Here is a 20,825-nt window from a genome sequence, read left to right on the forward strand (position 1 = left end):
TACCTATATTAGTATAGCTTCCTACTTTCCGGTATTAGCAAAGTTGCACCCAGGTCGCCATACAATGTACTTGCCACTATTTTACACCGTTCTACTTAGAACCATCCTGAATCTGATCACCCTCTATAATTTGAACATGTCCCAGTCACAGAACCAACTACCCCATGAAAACCATCAGCATAAACTACAACAACCTATGACACAATGCAATATAGAAATGCAAGACTACGAGCACGACTACCTAGAATCTTTGACCATCTTATCAAATATGTAATTAATAACCATGGAACCAAAATGGCCACGGAACCCATCCCCAAACTTAGTCCTCATAACCACAAAAGGCATAATAACCCTCAAACAAATAGAGAAAAAACCATCTCCATGCCAATAAACCCTATCTCACTCCCTCCAACTAACTCCATACCCAAATTCAAAGGAGCCCTAATGAACGCTAGATCTCTAGTCGCCCATGCTATAGAAATATCGGAAGTCATCTCTACTGAAGATTACGATTTCATAGCCATAACAGAAACATGGCTGCATGAGGCTTCAGGCCCAGCACTATCTCTAGCTGTTCCTGACAACTACACTATCCTCAGATCGGATAGATGTGGAACTTGTGGCGGCGGACTAGCCATCATCGCCAAAACTAAGCTTGGCATGAGACTCACTCCGTCACCGGCCACTGAATCCTGTGAAATAATGTCTACTAAGACACCTACAGCTAATTCTCAAACTTAACCTCCACTTGATATACAGACCCCCTGGTCCCATCAAGACTTTCATAGAAGACCTATCTACCATCCTCACAAAAAACCTGAAAGACACCACCCAATCAATATTACTCAGTGAACTTAATATTGGCTTCAACGATATAAATGACCCACAAGCCATAGCAGCATCCAACATCTTGACTGAACTGGGCAACACCCAAAGAGTGCATGAGCCTACGCACATCAAAGGAAGAACCCTAGATTGGGTTGCTGACCACAACTGCAAAATATCTACCCTTACTGTCTCACCTCAAATATTCTCCTTGGACACCATAACTCCTAAACTGCAACAACTTTGTGCACCACCTGCACTTACCAGAAACAAAAAAAATATGACCCTAGACAACCTACTCCCCGGCATTATGCCCACTCTGAATGCTCTATCTAACAACCTAAACCCTAACGACTTAGTGGAAGAATTTAATAAAATTATGAACAAAACTCTTGATGATATCGCCCCGCTAAAACATACAAACAGTCAACCACAGAGCCACTTGAATAACTGGTTCACCCCTCTCCTAAAAAATCTTAGACTAGAAAAAAGAAAATGGGAAAACACTTAGAAAGCGCACCCCACTCCGGAAAATAAACTGAAATTAACTAACATCTCTTCTCAACATAAAAAAGAAATCATTTCAGCTAAACAAGAAACACAGAATTATACAAGCTAACTCAAGCACAAAAGAACTGTTCACCATACTCAGAGAACTGGAAAATCCCATAACGCCTCCAGACAACTACCTCAAGGACAAAAAATGGTACTCCGAAATCCAGCATGCATTATCCAACAAAGTCTAAACCTCCAAAAGAAAATAAAACTAAAAAGAGAGACATTAGCCACCACCACACTGCCTACTACTAAAACGCCATCCAATCCTAAACCATCCACCCATTTCAACTTCTCCAAAATTTCCATAATAGAGGTGGAGAAAGTAATACTCGGTCTTAAACCGTCCAATTGCAAAGGAGATCCGTGCCCAACACAACTCATCAAAGATGCTGCGCGAGATTTAGCACCTTTCATCACAAAGCTGATTAATGCCTAGTTTACTACTGGCACCATCCCGAGCAACCTAAAGGAATCCTGGGTGCTCCCACTCCTTAAAAAGCAAACCTGGAAGCCCTGCCCGTGTCCATCCGTGAGGAAAGTGTGTTGTTGTTAAAGAATTTAAAAGTTTCATCTGTCTCTGCGCTCCGAGCGCGTTGTTGTTGCCTGATCCCCCCTACCCTCCCACTTCCTGGTTCTCCTCTTCTTCCCTCCCGCCTCCCTGCCCGCCCACCCCCCCCCTCTGATTGGCTGCCTGGCTGCCTTCCTCCTGGGCTACTCGACGCCCGCTCCCCTGCTCGCTTCTTGTTCCAGCTGAGCGTGGGTTGAGCGGTCGCCGGCAGCCCAGAGGGAACTGCAGGCCCTGGAAGCCCTGCCCGTGTCCATCCGTGAGGAAAGTGTGTTGTTGTTAAAGAATTTAAAAGTTTCATTTGTCTCTGCGCTCCGAGCGCGTTGTTGTTGCCTGATCCCCCCTCCCCTCACACTTCCTGGTTCTCCTCTTCTTCCCTCCCGCCTCCCTGCCCGACCACACCCCCCCTCTCCCCTTCCTCTCCTCCCTCTTCCTATAACCTCCCCCTTCCTGGGCAGCCCTCTGCCCGGCAGCCCCTGCGGCTAAGGGCCCCAAGGCCAAGGGCGACTCTTACAGTTGCGGCTCCCAGTGTGTCTGCAGGTGTCCGCAGGGGACGCCAGACGCCAGCTCCTCCGCTCTCCGGCCCACCCCTCCTCACCTTGCTCACCTCATCCACATGATGCCTCGCCCCCCCTATTCCAATTTACTGGTAAACTAGGGTGCTTTTCTCCCCTCGCAGGATTCTCAAACTTAGGTGGCCCTGACTTACTACGCATTACTGTTTGCTCTGCATTGTGGTAAACTAGTGCCCTCCACTCACTTCCTGTCTGCATACTCGTGTCGTCCGCCTCCCCTCCTACTCCATGGTACTCTCTATCTCTCCTATCTACTCTAACTGCTTCTCTATTGACTATCCTGCTCTCCTCACTAAATCCGGTAGGAAAAAGTTTAAAAAGGACATCCTGGTCTCCAACCCAGGCCTCCCTATCGCTGACACCTACACGAGCGCCTGCTCCAAGGAAACTCTCACTGACATTCTCTTTTTCGTGCCTTCACCTGACCTATGGACCCCTCACATGGTCGCTGTGCTCTCTCCTTTCTCCTCCTCTCCCATTAATGGTGGCACCCGTTGGGATGTCCTCTTGGCCCCTTTCCACTCCTCTAAGGCCATCATTAATGTCTATGCCAACGGGACCGTCTTGGCCAACCTTCACCTCTTTGATAGATGCTTCCCACGCCTCATCAACTTCCTCTCCTCTCCCGCTGACCCCCCTCCTCTGTCCTCGGCTACCTTGCCTCTCCCCTCCCTCCCTGCCCCTTCTCTTGCTCCCTCTTCAACTCCTTCTCTAACACCTCCGCAGGGCGTACCTCTGATCTGTACCCCCCCCGGAAGTTTTTCAAGGGTGGCAACCTTCTCCACATTGCCACTCTAAATTCTCGCTCTGCCATCAAGCACTCCTCTGATATCTGTCGCCTTCTTGAGGAACTGGACCTCGACGTCCTCGGTCTCACTGAGACATGGTTCACTGCCAGCTCTGCCACCAGCTTCGACACACTCCAACCTGACGGCTACAAGATCCTCTCCGTGCCCAGGCCCAACCGTTCAGGGGGTGGTGTTGCCCTTATCTTCCCTGAGTGGATTCCTGCCACTGTCACTCCTACGCAGACCTACTCCTCTTTTGAATGTCTTGTCTGCCGACTCTCTCTCTCTCTCCTAGCCATTCCCTTACCGTGGCTACTATCTATCGGCCACCTGGTCAAATTTCCTCCTTCCTCTCTGAGTGGGCTGACCTCTCCTCCTCACTCCTGTCCTCAACCACCCAACTCCTCTTTCTCGGTGACTTCAACATCCACCTCGATGCCTCCTGTCCCCCCACTGGTCTCTTTCGCGAACTCTGCAACTCTCTCTCTCACACTCTATTCTCCCGTCTGGGCCTACTCACTCTGCAGGTCACACTCTTGATGCTCTGATCTCTTCTGACCTTCCCCTCTCCCTCCCTCTCTCCACTCCTCTCTCCTGGAGCGATCACTTTCTCCTATCCTCCCACCTCTCCCTCCCTACCCCACAGGCAAAGCCACCCTCTTCACTGCCACCCACCTTCTCGGTCATCCGACCCATGAAGCGCGTGTCAGTTGAGGCTTTCGCCGCTACCTTCTCGCCCCCTCCTCCCCCCTCGGCTGACTCCCACCCTGACACAGCCCTCTCCATGCTCTATTCCGCTATATCTGATACTCTCGATATCCTTGCCCCCGTCATGAGAATCCGCCTGAAGCCCAAAGCCAAATGTAACTCCTGGTATGACTCGGATCACGTCACCCTAAAACGCAAGTGCAGGGTGGCAGAGAGGAAATGGCGTGCTTCATGTTCATCCTCTGACAAACTGGCCTGCCGCCTGCTCCAAAGGCAATACCGGCTCTCCGTTCTCACCAAGAAGAGAGCCCTTATCCAAGCCCGCATCTCTGAGGCATCTAACAACTCGGCCGAACTCTTTAAAATCTGCAAGGAGCTGGCCAACCCTGCTGCAGTCTCTACCTCTCCTGTCCCCTCCCAGGCCCTCTGCACTGCACTGGCCTCGCACTTCATCTCAAAAACTCAGGACATCCTGTCCTCGCTCTCCTCCTCTCTCCTCCCTCCCTCTCTTCCCGGCTCTTCCTCTTGCTCTCTTGCAGCCGCCCCTCCGCCCTCCTTCTCTGCTTTTCCACCTTTTTCTGCTGATGATGTTTCCAGACAAGTCCGATCTATGAAAGCCTCGTCTAAACAGGTTCACCCCTGTTCCTCCAAAACCATCAAGGACCACATCGACTCCCTGGCTCCTGCCCTGGCTGACTTTTGCAACCTCTCATTCGCCTCTGGAGTCTTCCCATCCCCCCTCAAGCACTCCCTTGTGCACCCCCTCCTCAAGAAACCCTCTTCCGACCCCTCCTTCCCCGCTAACTATCGCCCAATCTCCATTACTCCCTTCCTGGGCAAGCTCCTGGAGAAACTGGCCATCTCCCAGCTTAACCTCCATGCTGAATCTGTTGGTAATCTTCATGACCATCAATCCGGCTTCAGAGCGGCCAGAAGCACGGAAACTGCTCTCCTGAACATCCGTGAGGACCTGCTCCTGAACCTCGATTCCAACACTCCCTGTGTTCTCATTCTGCTCGATCTCTCCTCTGCCTTTGACACTGTCAACCATGCCATCCTGCTAAACCGTCTCCGTGATAACCTGGGTATCACTGGTCAGGCTCTGGCATAGCTGACCTCCTTCCTTTCCGGTCGACCCTCCCAGGTCCAAATGGGCTCCTTCCTCTCTGACATCTTTTTCTCCACCTGTGGTGTCCCCCAGGGATCCAACCTCTCTCCCTGGCTTTTCAACCAGTATCTGGCACTCCTTGCCCACCGCATCGCCGCTCTCTGCCCCTACTTCCAGTGCTATGCGGACGATACCCAGCTCATTTTCAGGCTACCCTCGGCCTCCTCCTCTCCTTCCCTCACCTCCGACTGTCTGTCTGCTATCAAGGAATGGTGTGCCGCCAATGACCTCTGCCTTAACGCCAGTAAGACTGAGATTCTACTCATCGGCACACCCACTCCCTCCTTCCCTGCAGCTCTCTGGCCGGCCTCCCTTGGCCCCCTTCCTGCCCCTACCTGCAAGGCTAAAAACCTCGGGGTCATCTTCGACTCCACACTCTCCTTCTCTCCTCATATATCTGACGTCTCTAAGAAGTCACACTACCAACTGCACCTCCTCAGAGGTATTCTTCCCTTCCTCTCCTTCCCCCAGAAGCTCACTGTCTCCCGAGCCCTGGTTCTCTCAAGGCTGGACTACTGTAACAGCCTCTATCTTAATCTGCCTGCCTCCACTCTCCGCCCTCTGCAACTTATCCAGAACAGAACTGCGAGACTTGTCCTTGGCCTCAAGCCCAGGGACCGTATCTCTCCAGGACTGAAATCTCTTCACTGGCTCCCAGTGGCTGCGAGGATTAAGTTCAAAACCCTCTGCATTGTCCACAAGGCCTTCTGGGGCCTGGGGCCTAAATACCTTCAACTCTCTCTTCCTAAATATCTTCCTTCACGAGCCCTTCGCTCATCCGTCTCCAACTCCCTCATGGTCAGCCGCTTCTCGAAGCAACGAGCTGGGGGTAGATCTCTCTCCGCAGCAGGGGCCTCCCTCTGGAACAGCCTTCCTGCCTCCCTGAAACTTCAGGAGAACCATCTCCGGTTCCGGAAGCACCTCAAAACCTTCCTCTTCGCTTCTGCCTTCTCTCTCCCTCTCCCCTGCTAAACCTGCTTAACTCCACTGAATTCTGCACTAAACCTGCATCTGGGCCACTCTCAGCGACCTCGGTCCAGGGCCCAGCCACTCTCCACTTGCACTGCCTCCCTGGCTCCCCCTGCACTGTGGGACTGTCACTGTATCCCTACAGCCCCCTTCCCAGCACTTGCTCTGCACTTACCTTGCACTTGCCACCAGCTGGCCCTTTTATTCATTTTTTTTTTTTTTTTTTTTTTACGCTAATTACCTTGTACTGCACTTTCCCCCCCCACCTCCTCCCCTTGCACTTTCTCCTTTTTCCCCTTACCTCTGCACTTGCGCGATCTGAATGACACCTGGCCTAGTAGGATCGTTTGTCTGTCTTCCCCTTGTTTCCCCCCCTCCCTGCCTCGTCGCGCCTTGAAACACTTGTGTATAGGCGCGTTACAAATACCATATCATATCATATCATAACCTTGGACCCGGCTATACCCACTATTTATAGACCGATTACAACTGTGCTGTTCCTCCTGAAGATTCTGGATAAGGTGGCATATATCCAAATACAGAACTTCCTGGAACAAAACCAACTACTAGGCTCCCTTCAATCTGGCTTCCGTCCACTGCACGGCACAGAAACCGCATTGATTGACCTAAAAGCCCAAATAGACAAACTACGAGATTCTAAAAAACCAGCACTACTCCTCCTATTAGATCTATCTGCCGCATTTGACTTAGTGGATCATAAGAGTCCTGTGCAACCACTTAGATACAGCAGCACACTTCTCCACTGAGGCTATAGTGTGTATCCAATAATTCCTTAGTGACCGCACTATGAGGGTCTTCTCCCCCACAGCAGCCGCAGACCCCATCCCCATCACCTGCGGCGTGCCACAGGGCTCTTGCGTCTCACCAATGCTATACAACATTTTCACTAAGCCCCTGTTTGATGACTTGGACCATCTGGGTGTCACGTATACTAACTACACTGACGATACCCAGATTGTCCTCCCACTCTCAGAGGACTACGAAAAGGACTTAGCAATGGTGAACAGAATCTACAGCACCGTTCAGGGATGGATGGCAACCCATGGCTTATGCCTGAACGATGATAAAACTGAGCTTCTCATCCTAGGTACCACCTCCCTCATCAATAAACTAAGTACAAACTACTCTTCCTTGTATTTGTATTTGTTTTTATTTTATTTATATAGCGCAAAGCCAGGCCCAAGGGCAACCGGGCGCATATCATAGTAAGGCAGTTACATTATATTTACAGGTAAGGGAGCAGTACATTACATATCATCATAGCAGTTCCGACAAATTGCAACACGAAAGCTGTGGACGTTACAAATCAGGCATCAAACACCAGTGCAAGTGGGGTCCCAGGGGCCCAGTCGGTAAGGAGGAGCAGTTGTTAGTGGGAGGTAACTAACCAGAGCTTGGCTTTGTGTTTGAATTGGTTGAATGAAGGTAGGGTTCTGATCAAAAGTGGTACGGTGTTCCAGAGCTTGGCTGCCAGGACAGGGAAGCTGTTGCCTCCAGCAGATTCAAGCTTAAATCTGGGGATCGCTAGACCTTGGTGTTGTGCAGATCTGAGTGCTCGTGCTGGTGTATAACGAGTGAAGCGTGAGACTAGGTATGACGGAGCCTGGTGGTTGACGCATTTGTAGGTGAGGGCAAGTGCTTTCAGGGAGATCCTTTGGGAGACTGAGTGCCAGTTGCGGTTCTTCCTGGTTTCTGAAATGTGGGCAGATCGGGGGATGTTGAGGGCTGCTCTGATGGCATTATTTTGGGTTGTCTGGAGTTTATTAAGATTACCCTGGTTGGTGCCCTGGTACAATGCATTGCAGTAGTCCAATTTAGTCTCATCATCGATGAGAACCTCATACAAGTAGCCAAAGAAGTAAAAACGTTAGGTATCTACCTTGACTCCACCTTATCATTCTCCAAACAGGTAAATACCCTAGCCTCTTCAACAGTTTACACATGCAAATTAATCAGAGCAGGAAAACAATTTTTATCTCAGCACAGCTGCCTAACATTCGCTAGAGCCCTAATTATCTCCAAACTTGACTACTGTAACGCATTGTATATCGGAGCCACTAAATCCACCATCAACAAAATCCAGATACAGCAGAACAATGCTCTCCGAGCAGCATTGAACATTCCCAAGAGAGAACACATTTCTGAAACAAGAAGGAAACACAAATGGCTCTCCACCCACGAGAAAATTAAACTTAAAACTGCATCCCTCACACACAAATCACTTTATAATAAAGCCCCACAATACTTAAAGGACAGATTCACTAGAACACATTCCACAAGACAAACACGACTAGCCAACACCAATCGCCTTCAAGTACCCCGATTCAAACTCACCACTATAGGAGGAGCCAGCTTCCCAGTCAAATCTGCGCAATTGTGGAATGAACTACCCACCACTGTGAGACTAGAACAATCTTTTACCAAATTCAGGCAAAATGTGATCAACTGGCTGACGACAACAAATGCTAAATGAATGTATGAACTTGCTACTGACTGCCTCTTCCTATGTGTCTGATACAATTGTTACCTTTCACATTTATAACACGCCTGTAACCTATGACCCTTGTAACCTGTAACCTTGTTCTAAACTGTACATTCTCTTACCTGCTGCGCCCTTATACCCTAGGGTCCGGTGCTCATAATAAATACTAAACAAACATAAACAAACAAATATACATGTTTCTCGTATTAGACAATTGATTTTGATATAATTGGCCACCCTATTTATCTGGGAAGCATTTGGCTTATTCAAACATTATTTAACATTTTATATAGGTGTATGTGGCTATTGGAAGCCTGATATGGAAGCTTGAATTTTACTCTTTAGAAAATGATCGCAGCTTACAAATCTTGAAAAATAGGACACGTACCGCAGGTTGGTTTGTTATTTGGTGACTTTGGAATCTTTGCAAGACAGCAAGAAATGTAAGGCTTTAAGTGGTCTCTCTTATGGATGATAAAGACAACAGTTGATGTACAAGACTACGGTCCACTGAATGTTCACTTGAGACATCTGTCTAAAACTTTTTCCGAGACAAAGGAAAATAACAAATAAGAGAGGGGGTAAACCCTTTAATAATAGTCTTGCATGTTAATTGAGTGGCACTCTTAACTGAGTTCAACACACTATATTTACCATGGTGTTTATGTCACTATGAGTACTAACATGTAGGAAATCTTTAGTAACACAAATTGGGATGGTGAATGATATTGAAATAGATGTCACAACCAACATATTGGACTGGATAGGATGGCTAGACACACCACATTCATATTGGTGTACATGATAATAAATATTTTAGGACAATTGTTTGAAATATACGATGGGGCAAAGGCCATTATTGTTTAAAATATGGTTGGAAAGACTGGGAGATATGCTAATTTGTGGTTTCTTTGTATATTTTTCTGCAACGTTTTCTTCATCATCTTGAACATACCCCTTCATCCTGGTTTGACACAATATGGTATGGTCTTTTACATTGAAATAATTTGTGATAACTTTACTTTCTCAAATACCGTTGGAATGTATGTATATATGTATATATATATATATATATATATATATATACACATATATATATATATATATATATATATACACATATATATATTCTTTATATTTTTTGGATATCTTTGCGTTTGCATATATGACCCATACTATTACTGGTGATGGGTGGATCTAACATCAGCCTTGAAAACGACCTGTGGTCGAAACATGTGTCAGCTGAGTGATATACAAGGAATTAAAATCCACTATTCAACCTACTGTTGGAGTTATTCGATTGGCATCAAAGTTGACAACAGTGGACTGTGACAATAATTTGATTGTGTTTGGAGCGCGAGACACCTTCCCAAACTCATATCTTATTATTAACTGACTCCAAACTTGGTGGGAAGTTTGAGGGAAGAGTTTGCTCGCTGCCACCTCTTTTCCATTTTTTTTCTTAATTTTTATAATAAACGAGAGTGGAAACTAGCGCACAGTAATTTGCCGATTCCCACAACCTGAATTCAATATCCATCAGTAATACACACATTCAAAAATGGTAAACAAGACAAAATGCCTCAAACATATTAAGTAAATGACAGTGTCCTAATTGACATGCTAAAATGTGAATGCTAATAGCTGCCCTTGAATAAAGTGCTAGTGCAGGAAAATCTAAAAGGACCACATTTACATAGGGGTGGAGAAAAGAAGATCTTGAATAAAATATGTGCAACTGGCAGGAATAAGTGCGAGGATGGCAGAATATATTGATAGCTCCAGAATACAATTGAATGACATGATCATAATGAAGCACGGTCTGTAGAACATGTGCATGACAACCATCCACTCCAACTAAAATGACCTAAAACCAATAATGATGGGACACAAAATACAAAATTGCAAGAGAATCCAGATGCCAGAAAGGGGACATGATATAAAAAGCGGGAAGGAAAGATGCTGATGAACCCTGTAACTACAATAAGTGAAAGAAAATATCACCTAAAAATGAATCAGTAAATTCAAATAAGCAGCAACATTATCACGCAACAATGAATATGTCACAGGCGAACATCCAAAAACAACTGAAAGAAAGAGATACAGTAAATATACACTCAGTGCAAATCAGACTCCAATGCATAATTCCTCATCAACATTATGGCCAAGTGGCAGTTTAGTATCACAATCAAGAATGAGCTTGGGCTCTAGCTGGCGTAATCTCAACATCCTGTCGCCCCCTTGAGGCTGAATGGCAATGGGGCAGCACCAAAAAAGGTTAACAACTGTGTGTTATTATCATGGTACTCGTTAAAATGCTTGGCCATAGGATAATATGGATCTGAAGTTTTAATAGCTCTCAGGTGCTGCAAAATACTAATCTTTAACATACCATTCATTGCATGGACAACAAAGTACATACACAACAAAGTGGGTATCACATGGAATCAAATGTTGGATAGTCCAAGGTAAGGCAGTGATAGTATGTTCAAATGCTTTGCATGGAGTGGCATGGACACACACCTTACATTTATAACACTTCATAAACCCAACTGGCGATGTGAATAACCAAGAAGTCTTTGCGGATGCTCTTGTCATGGGCTGAAGAAAATTTAACACAAATGTATCCCTTAGTGAAGATGCCGTTTAAAAAGTTAAAGTGGGTCGCGGAGAGAGCATATATAGATATCACACCCCAGCAAAGTTATGGTGGGTTTAAAAAGAATTGAGAAAAAATACTTCAACCAGAAATGTGAAAGAGGAATAAGCATTTGAGCCATGCCACAATGCCACCCTTAGCCATTGCTGGGGCACACACGTGGGACGCCGGTACTTAGAGGGGATGCTGAACACGGCACGGTGCATTTGCACCTAAAAAGTCAACAAAAGACACCATCATCAAAACAAAAAAACAGAGTTTACAGGCCTCAAGAATTTGGACCTAATGTGGGAAACATATGAATAAAATGGTATAAGACCATAATCTAACAGAAGAGAATATTGAGATGTAATTGTGAGGTGTTTGAATCAAGAGAACACGTTCTGGTTGGAATTATAATATTGAATACGCCTTTATGCCCTCACGAAGACCAGTGATAATTAGGTCAAAACACGTGTTGGTGATGGCTAAAAACTAATGACGAGTAGTTACTAAAGAACATCTACTGAAACTGAGAAAAATTATTATACCTGACTCATTGTTCGGATTCGGTTAAAATTGGTTAAGAGTTATAGTTTAAGAGATGCATGGCTAGATACCTTATGTCTTTCATTGCTGGAAGTTCACCTCTAGCTCAGAGCCACATGAGCAAAGTATTGTGAGCATGTAAAGTACCCCAAATGCAAGACAATTTTTTTGAGCAAAAGGATTGTATTTGGGATAATTCAGGGTTTTGCCACTGGTGGTATTCCAGATGGACTTTCTGCTGAAAGTCTGCTGATCTCAGTCCTACACTCAGAGGTGGAGGTAAAAGTTCAAAGTAGGCCTAAACATTTTTTTTTACTTTTTAAAAATAATGTTATTTAAAATTTCAAATATATAGTAACATGTAACAAATAGCAGAATGAGTACAGTGTAGTTATCTGCAATGTGATACAAATCTTAACATACGATTTATTAAGTACAACAATTAAATTAAATCAATAGATATCTGCAAATGTTTTTGTTAAAAGTGAAAAAAACAATGAAATAATCCTATAATAAACATCAAATGAATAATTGGTCCCAAAAGTTTTTAAAAAAACACTCACTATACTAAAAAAAAAGTAAGAAAAGAAAAACACCCCTCAATAATGTAAAACAATTTGTGCACAACCACATAAACAAGATTAACATCACAGTTACCCAGGCCAAACCAGAATCACCCCAATAAGTCATTAAAGGATGTCCATATATTAGTATAGTCATCAGAACAATTGTTTTCTTATGCATCAATTTCTCGTAGGAAGACGGTATGATCAACTAATTTAGCCAGGTGTCTATTTGTGGCATTTTCCTTGTTTTCCATAATTTTAGCATTTGTTTCTGCGCCATTACCAACGCTCTGGCAGTTAACATTTTCAGGTGGAAGTTTGCTCCCTTGCTGCACTCATCTGACCATAATAATGTATGTTTTCTTGAAATATCGGTGTTCACAAATAACTCAATTTGGTCAAGCAATTCTCTCCAAAACACCTCAACCCTTGAACATTCACATAACATGTGCAACAGAGTCACACCTACATCTCCACATCCCCAGCAACCATCATCATCTTGGAGACCTAACAAACACTTTTTCTGGAGTCCAAAACAACCTAGATAATATTTTCTGCTGTATCAGTCGTAACTTTAGATCTAACTTCATCAAGGTTGTCTTGTTAGTCCTTTTTCCTACTTGCACTGTGACAGCTCACAATTCCACTCAGTACACCGCTTTCACCTCAAACGATCCCATCCATCAGTAATCTCAGACCCAACCATCATGAGTCTAAGGAAAGTTAAAATCATCCGAGGAGGGCTGTCATAGATCTTATGTAGCCTGGGCCTATCAGCCAACGGGTAATTAGTCATATCAATCCTTTGACACAACAAAGATTTTAAATCCACACATTTTTGTCTATCCCTCCTAGACAATCCATATTTATCCCGTGATCTCTCAAAACTAACAATCTGATCTTCTTCACAAAGATCACCTATGCTCATTATACCCTTAAAAACCCAGCCTTTACAAAATATCACTTTGTTATTCAACTGTAGAGCCATATTGTTCCATAAGGAAGACTCTTTATGTAACCGGACAACCTGCTTGTTCTCCTTTAACCAGTCAAGTAGCGTGTTATTAGTCAACCGTACAGAGGATAAAACATTATGAAGTCGCAGCATCTTACACATAGAATAAACATTTGCAGGTCGGAAGGGTGATATGGGACAGGCCTCCATATCCAGCCAGATTGGTAAATTGACATAATTTCTTAAGAATTTAGCCTCTACAATATTCACCCAGATCCAGATATCCAAAGCCTTCATGCCTGACATCACAGGCTAAGATATACTGAGTAATCATTTTAGTCTTTGTGTGCTCTTTACAAATCACTTGACCTCTGTATCGATTGCCTAGAAGTGATTCAATTTGGTTTGCACTATAAACAAAATGAACAAGCAGAATTATTTAACCTTAAAACACCACTGCTGTACCCAAGAGCACCAAACCCATCCACTGCCCCCATCCACCTTTGTCTTACATTTGCCTCTGCTGGTGCAGCTGGGTTGACCCAGTGCCATAAGACTTTGCCTGGAAAAATGAGGGTAAAAATTACATATGGTGGAAACGGTATCCAGTGATCAAGTCACTTGGAAAAAGGTTGACATTTCCCCAAATTTGCACTGCCAAGAAAATCAAGCACTTTATCCAAATATTCTAGGACTGGAGTTAGAATAGTAAATAATTCCCATCCTAGAATATGTGGGGGGGAAGGCTTTTAGGGGTGCACAGAATAAATTGCCTACCTGGCTGCTTTTTCCATGGGGTATTTTTCACACAGAACCGTGGAAACAACTCGACCTATCAGTCTGAACCTTATGAGTATATCTGAAATATTAGGCTTTACCTGGCAGTACTAGGATCACTAAGGCTGCACATGCCATATGTTAGCAGAACTTGGGCATGCAAGGCTGTGACTTGCAAATGATGAGTAAAGCTTAATATGACAGGCAGTGTGCGAGCATGTGATGCAATATTCATCATACAATGACTATATATGGCATGTGAAACTTTAACTGGGATAAGATGGCAGTAACTGATGTGAGAAACCTGAAGGTGTCTCCCTAGCTAGTCCCCGGGGATCTGTCCTCCAGGTGGCCAGGACACGGCCATCAGCATTGAATCCAGTTTCTGGGAGTGGACCAGTGAGGGAGGATCACCTGGATGGGGGGTCCTCGGGCAGTGGGAGTGGGACACCGAAGGATGAGACGCAGTATCCCCCTTCTTACAACACCTTATTCCCATCCTACCACATAGGATATTCCAAAACACTGCCCCCCCTTTTCCGAGATGAACACTTTCGCACAACACAAAAGACAACGGACTAACACCAGAACTGTGTACCTGACATGTCCCAATACATGGGTCAGGCAAAGTCAGGCAATTGACCAGAATCACAAACACCTGACGGCCCTTCCCCTTCCCCACAAGGATAAAAGGTGGCTCACGAGAGCACAGGAAGAGCAAGGCAGATAGCACAACGTGAGAGCTAACTCAGCACAGCAGTTCAAGAGGAGGAGAAAGACAGCGCATACCGAGAGGGTGACAAGGAGAGAAGCGACCTTGCCCTTTCCGACAAATGTTCGTGAAACCTCCGGAGAAGGAATCATAAGACCGCAAACAAAAGCCAGTGTGTGTTGCAGCAGATGTCAACGGTACATGAGACCCTCCTCCGTTGATAACCAAGCCAGGGAGAGACGCTTGTCTCTGTGGTACCAACCTTGACTCCAAAAAGAAAGAAAGCCAAGCTGTTGATCACAGCCGCTGAGTCGAGGGAAGAGTCGATAAGAAACCAAACTGTGTTGAACGAAAAGTAGCCAACGGCTAATTTGAACTTTGAAAGGTTTAAAGAAACTATTGATAACAACTTGAAAAACCAGCAACAGAGGAGTCCGACACCACGTGGGTGCTCACGCAGGAATCTCTGGGCGATTAACCGATGGTAGAAACTACCGTAACCAGTAGGCCTTGCGAGGATGCAAAAAGAGGTCAAAGTGGCCATACAGGGGTCTTGTAAAATCCTCTGTACCGTCAAAAGTCTTTGACCTACAGATGATTGTGAAGGAAAGGGAGATGAATCCCGCTTGGTGAAATTAGCACATGAGCAGTGTGTTGGTAAGGTTGGCAAGAGTGAACCCGGCAGAGAGATGCTAACAAGAAGGGGCAACGCCTGAAGTCTCATGAACAGTGTGTTGACAGGAGTGAACCCGACCGAGGGATGTCCACAGTGAATTGTTTGAAAGGACATTAAGATTCATGAAAGCAAGAAGTATTGTAAGACCAGGGGAAGTGAATTGTCCTCCTTGTCATTTGGGTCCACGCCCGACCGAGGGAGATCCAGGGGTGAAAAGTCATCATCCAAAGTCCATTTGGAAAGGAACTCTTTGTTTGTTTGTTGTTGAATACATCAGGCCCTCAAGGGCAAGAGACTTTTCATTGAAAAGAGACTTAACCATCGAAGAACATGATAGCTGGTACGGAACTGCCGGCTCATGCTGGGAAAGTTCCAGTCTGTGCTGTGCTCAGGAGATCCACTTTGTCCCGTGCTCAAAACTTGGGGTAGGGAGACCCCTGGCAAACACATTCTGACTTATTATTAGTGAGCACTTCTTTCTTTATTGAAAACCCTATCCCACACTCTTTCTGCAATTAGTTGTAAGGATTTGGCAATAGTTTTTTTTTTTAGTATACGACTTTGATAAGACGCCACAAGGATTGCCTTATTTTTCCTTTGATGGTCGAAGCTTGCTCCCATCTTAGATTTAGGTTAGACGTTTTTCCACCCTGCATTTACAGTTTAATATACACCCTTGAACTGTGATCACTTGTGCCTGTCTTTTCTGTTGCCACCATCAGTTCCTTACACTGACTATCAAGGCTGGGTGGGCATTTGAAGGCAGATCGCCTGGTCTATGATGGCTATGATTGGTTTGTTCTTAGCATATCATGACTGCACCAATGGCATATTGAGGCATTATCCTAGTTAATATACAGTTGGGAAAAAATAACAACCCTTTGTCTGCTTTAGTACTATTTGTTCTGTTATCATTCTCACACCTGTTTAAGATATTTTCTTAAAATATGTTTTGCCACTTCCCATGATGTGTTCTGGGCCAAATGTCATGTGACATCCCTTCCTGTGATATCACTCAGGAGTCAAAGGTCATGTGATACCAACTTTTGTGATGTCATCAGCTGTGTAATGAAACTACAACAATCCCTTGCATTTTGGTGAGATGCCCTTATTGCTATTTTCAGTATACAGTGTTGGGTTAGATCACAGTGTTCCCAATATAAATACATAGATATGGTAAAAGTACTATATTTGAGGGTCATAGGTGTGATCATGTTAAGAGAGGGTGGGAGGTTAAGAGGGACCTTGGTCCCTAGCTTCCCTTTGTGTCTGGGATTGTCTATGCCAAGTAGTGCCTTCTCGTTGAGCCAATACCTATTAGCCTCTGATCTGGCCAGGATGTGTTCTTCTGTTTTAGATAACATGAAGTCCAGCAAGCACCTGACCCCTCGAAAGGCTGGCAGGAATCATGGATCCAGGGAAGCAATACCAAGTGAAAGGAAACTCAAACTACCACCACCAGAATGCACCTAGGCTCAATCGACAAAACACGGCCAAGACTCTGAGGAATGGATTCAGTATCCAAATGAGAATGGACTGGAGTCCCTAAGCTAAAGAAAACACCAAGCACCCACCCAACCACAGATGGACTACAGAGCATCAGTTTGGCAGCACCCAAGTTCTGGCACTGTCAAGGGACTGCAGGGGAACAGGGGATATCGAGAGCATTCCCCAACCCCTGCTTGCACAGAGACTCACCCAGGACAGAAGAAATCCCAGAAGCAAATGTTCTATCTGAATACATGACTGCCTGTGGGAAAATGGAAACAGAAAAATGAGCAGGGCTAAAAGGCTTCTTGAAGATTTCCTGGGGAAGCCCTGGTCCCAGGGGAGTAGCCCAGGCAAAGATTGGCCAGCAGGGCAGCTGATTAAGAGAACCAGTGGAAGTTAAAAGGGACTCTTAAGCAGCAAAGACGGGGATTTAAAAAGTCAGCGGTTATAGTAGAGAGTTAACGGTGTATGGGTGAGGTCGGGAGGAGGTAGGCCAAGAGACCACCAAGGAAGGTGTAGCAATTGAAGGAGTTGGAGGAGACTGTTGGAGTGCTTTGAGAGAGTGAAGTTAATGTATTGGGTCTGAAAGGATGGTACCAGTTGGGGTGTGAGTGAGAGACAGATTGAAGTGAGTTTTGGAGAGTCGCTAGAAAAGGAGAAACGAGTGCGATTGAGAGTAAGTTTAGGAGAGACTTTGTGTGGGTGTGTGTGCATGGGCGCATGAACGAGAGATGGAAGTGAGAGATGGGAGGGCAGCAGAAAATAAAAGCAGTCAGAGGTGGGAGAGAGAAGTTTTGGAGAGAGAAGAGACCCGAAGGAAGTTGGTGCGCAGAGACAGGGGGCTAGAAAGAGATGGTGGTAAGACCAGGGGGACAGGAGTATGGAGACAGCAAGACAGAGAGAGAGGTGAAACTAGGAAAATGAGTGTAGGGAGAAGGGGGAGATCAGTTCAAGGGTGGAGATAGGAGAAGTAGGAGAGAACAGTAAGAGCAGCAGAGAGAGTGTAGAGAGTGAGAAAGTAACAAGGAGGCGGGAGAGTGAGAAAAGAGAAGGAAAAAGCAAGTGAGGAGAAGCTAAAGAAACACTACTTGGGGGAATGGCAAAGGAAGAGCCAGACTACCCCATAGCTCACTTAGGAAGTCCCTAAGAGAGTGAGTTAGATGACGCTTGGCCTTTTTTTATTATCAGTAGTTATCAGCAGTGGGAGGCTGAGGCGACTGCTGGGTCAGAGGAAGGACTTTGACTTCATGCTGGGGAGGATCCAGCCACAGGAAATCAAGAGCAAGAAAGGAATGGCAAAGAGAGAAAGCAGCCGGCGTGAAGCCAGCCCAGCATGGGAAGATCAAACCAGGTAACGCAAAGCTGCAACAACGCTGATCCCCAGTGGCGGGGACATCCTGGTACGGTCAGCGGAGCACTGAAGTGGAAGCCAAGCTCATGACCAGTGGAAGAGTGGATAAGAAACCAGCTATGGTGTGACCTTGGGGAGGTGGACTGTGTTGTCCTGCAACTGCGCCATAGCTGTGTGGCCCAAGTCTCTGCAGAGCCACAAGGATGAAGCGGGGAGTGGAGTAAAGGAAGCAGAAAGTGCTGAAGCAACGCGAGTCTGCCCATTACCCCAGAAAGAACCAGCGATGCTGTCCCGAAATGCAACAGTTAACAGGAATAGCGGGAAACCCTATAGGGGCTTGAGGCACCTCAAGAACCAAGAAAGCCTCAGGAGAAATCTCCCTACAGTAGTGACACCCAGAGAATCAAGAACCAAGAAAGCATCGGGAGTAATCTCCCTCATCACAGTAGTGATACCCAGAGAACCAAGAGCCAAGAGAGCCTCAAGAGTAATCTCCCTCATCACAGTAGTGATACCCAGAGAACCAAGAGCCAAGAGAGCCTCAAGAGTAATTTCCCTCATCACAGTAGTGATACGCAGAGAACCAAGAGTCTTAACAGCCTCAGCAGTTATCTCCCTCATCACAATAGTGATACCCAGAGAGCCAAGAGTCAAGGGAGCCTCAGAAGCAACCTCTATCATCACAGTAGTGATACCTAAGGAACCAAGAATCTAGTGGACCTCAGGAGTAATCTCCCTCGTCACAGTGGTAATCCAAATAAGATTAAAGGGGATACTAAACAACAAGAGCTGTTTGGAGATAATCTTCCTAAAGTAATAAGGCAGGGAATAATTGCTGGAACTGTAAAGCAAGCTTTCAGGAGCCCTTAGGAAGAAGTGAAGAGACATTTGAGGGCTATTGCTAAAGATTATCTTAAAATAGTCCTCAAGATTGTGCAAGGTGGGTCAGGATAAGGGAGTCAATCTCCTGACCATACTCTCTGTGCAGAATCAGAAACTAGAGCACAGGATTGTTGGAAAATAAAGACTGACCAGGTTTGTCAGGAGATGGGAGTCATTCTTCTGGTCCTATTTTCATTTGGATGCTGAATCCTTATGAAGATTAGTGGTAGGGTTAGAGTAGGTTTTTTTGAACAGAGGACAACACTGTTTATTTGAACAAACATCATGATGACGAGCACACGAGTTGATATATGTTTAGGTAGAGATAACCCTTTAGAGATGGGGAGAGTTAGGTTATTTTCTTTATTTCTTAAATAAAACTTTGTTTGAAACATGCAACCCATTTGTCCGACTCCTTACTTCACCATGCTACACACAACAGAAAACATTCAGAACCATCACTGAAGAGCTCAATAGGAGAAACCTCAAATACAGATGGCAATATCCCACAAAAAAACGAGCAGAAATGGACAATGGTAAAGAACAATCTCACTAGGGGAAGAAGGGGCAAGGAACCTGGAACTGCAAAGCACGGAGGAAAGGAGAGAAGTGTAAGGGAGCATAGGCAATGGACCGTCAAAGGAAAAAACGCAGATTAAAGGCGGGTGGTCAGTGAAGGGTAAGAAAAAAGACCAGAGAGATAGCTATAGCTGAGGGTGGGTAAAGAGAGTGGAGATGGAAAGTTACAGAGACAAAACAAGGGGAAGAATCGAAATGAGAAGTCTAGATGTAAAGAAATAGGAGAGATCAGAGCTATAAGTGTATTGAACAATGGGAATATGAGGCTGATGGATGCGTAGAAATACATACATCTTCAGGAAAAGACCTACATGTTCCACTCATACGCGCATAGTCCGTATTTACGGATGGATCACATTTTTGCCTCATAGAAAGTGATAAGACAAATAGGGGAAACAAACATTGGGTCAATAACCCTATCAGATCACACACCAATATACGTAGAATAGGAGGATGGAAGAATAACACAACAAATTAGAGACTGGAGGCTAGAAGATTACGTATTCAGTGATAAAAGAGCAGGCAGGAAACCTACTGGAAGAGATAAAAAACTGCATAGAGGAAAAAAAGAAAGAGAAATGAATGAAGCAGAGCTTAGGGTTAAATGTAAGGCCCATTTGAGAAATAATATGATTAGTTTGTCACACTATCTGAGAGAGGCACGCAGGAAGGGGGAGCTGAATTTGGAGAAAGAAGTCAGGCTAACCAGAAGCTATACATCTATAGGTTTTGCCATGAAGGCAACAAAGCTAGTAAACACATCTTGGTGAGCCAATTAAAGGCAAAAGAACAAATGTTCCTTAAATAGAAACTAAAAGGCCCAGATAAAACTCTGGCTGTAGTGGAGAAGGATAAAAAAGGGGTATGCAGGAATTCTTTGCAGACCCATTCAAAGTGGAACTATGCAAAAATGAGGAACAAGTTGCATACCTGGCCAGTTGGAGTGGCCCTGTACGAACTAGTGAATAAGCAGAGCTCCTGGAGTCCCCA

General features: G+C 45.2%; 1 protein-coding gene across 2 annotated transcripts in view; it reads right to left on the reverse strand.

Annotated features, from left to right (window-relative positions):
* LOC138503207 (pancreatic secretory granule membrane major glycoprotein GP2-like) overlaps positions 1–20,825 on the reverse strand; it is a 964,255-nt gene that overhangs the window by 334,660 nt on the left and 608,770 nt on the right. The gene's annotated exons all lie outside the window — the stretch shown is intronic.

The sequence above is a fragment of the Ambystoma mexicanum genome, chromosome 11 (assembly GCF_040938575.1).
Source record: "Ambystoma mexicanum isolate Mex_15411 chromosome 11, UKY_AmexF1_1, whole genome shotgun sequence".
Taxonomy (NCBI): domain Eukaryota; kingdom Metazoa; phylum Chordata; class Amphibia; order Caudata; family Ambystomatidae; genus Ambystoma; species Ambystoma mexicanum.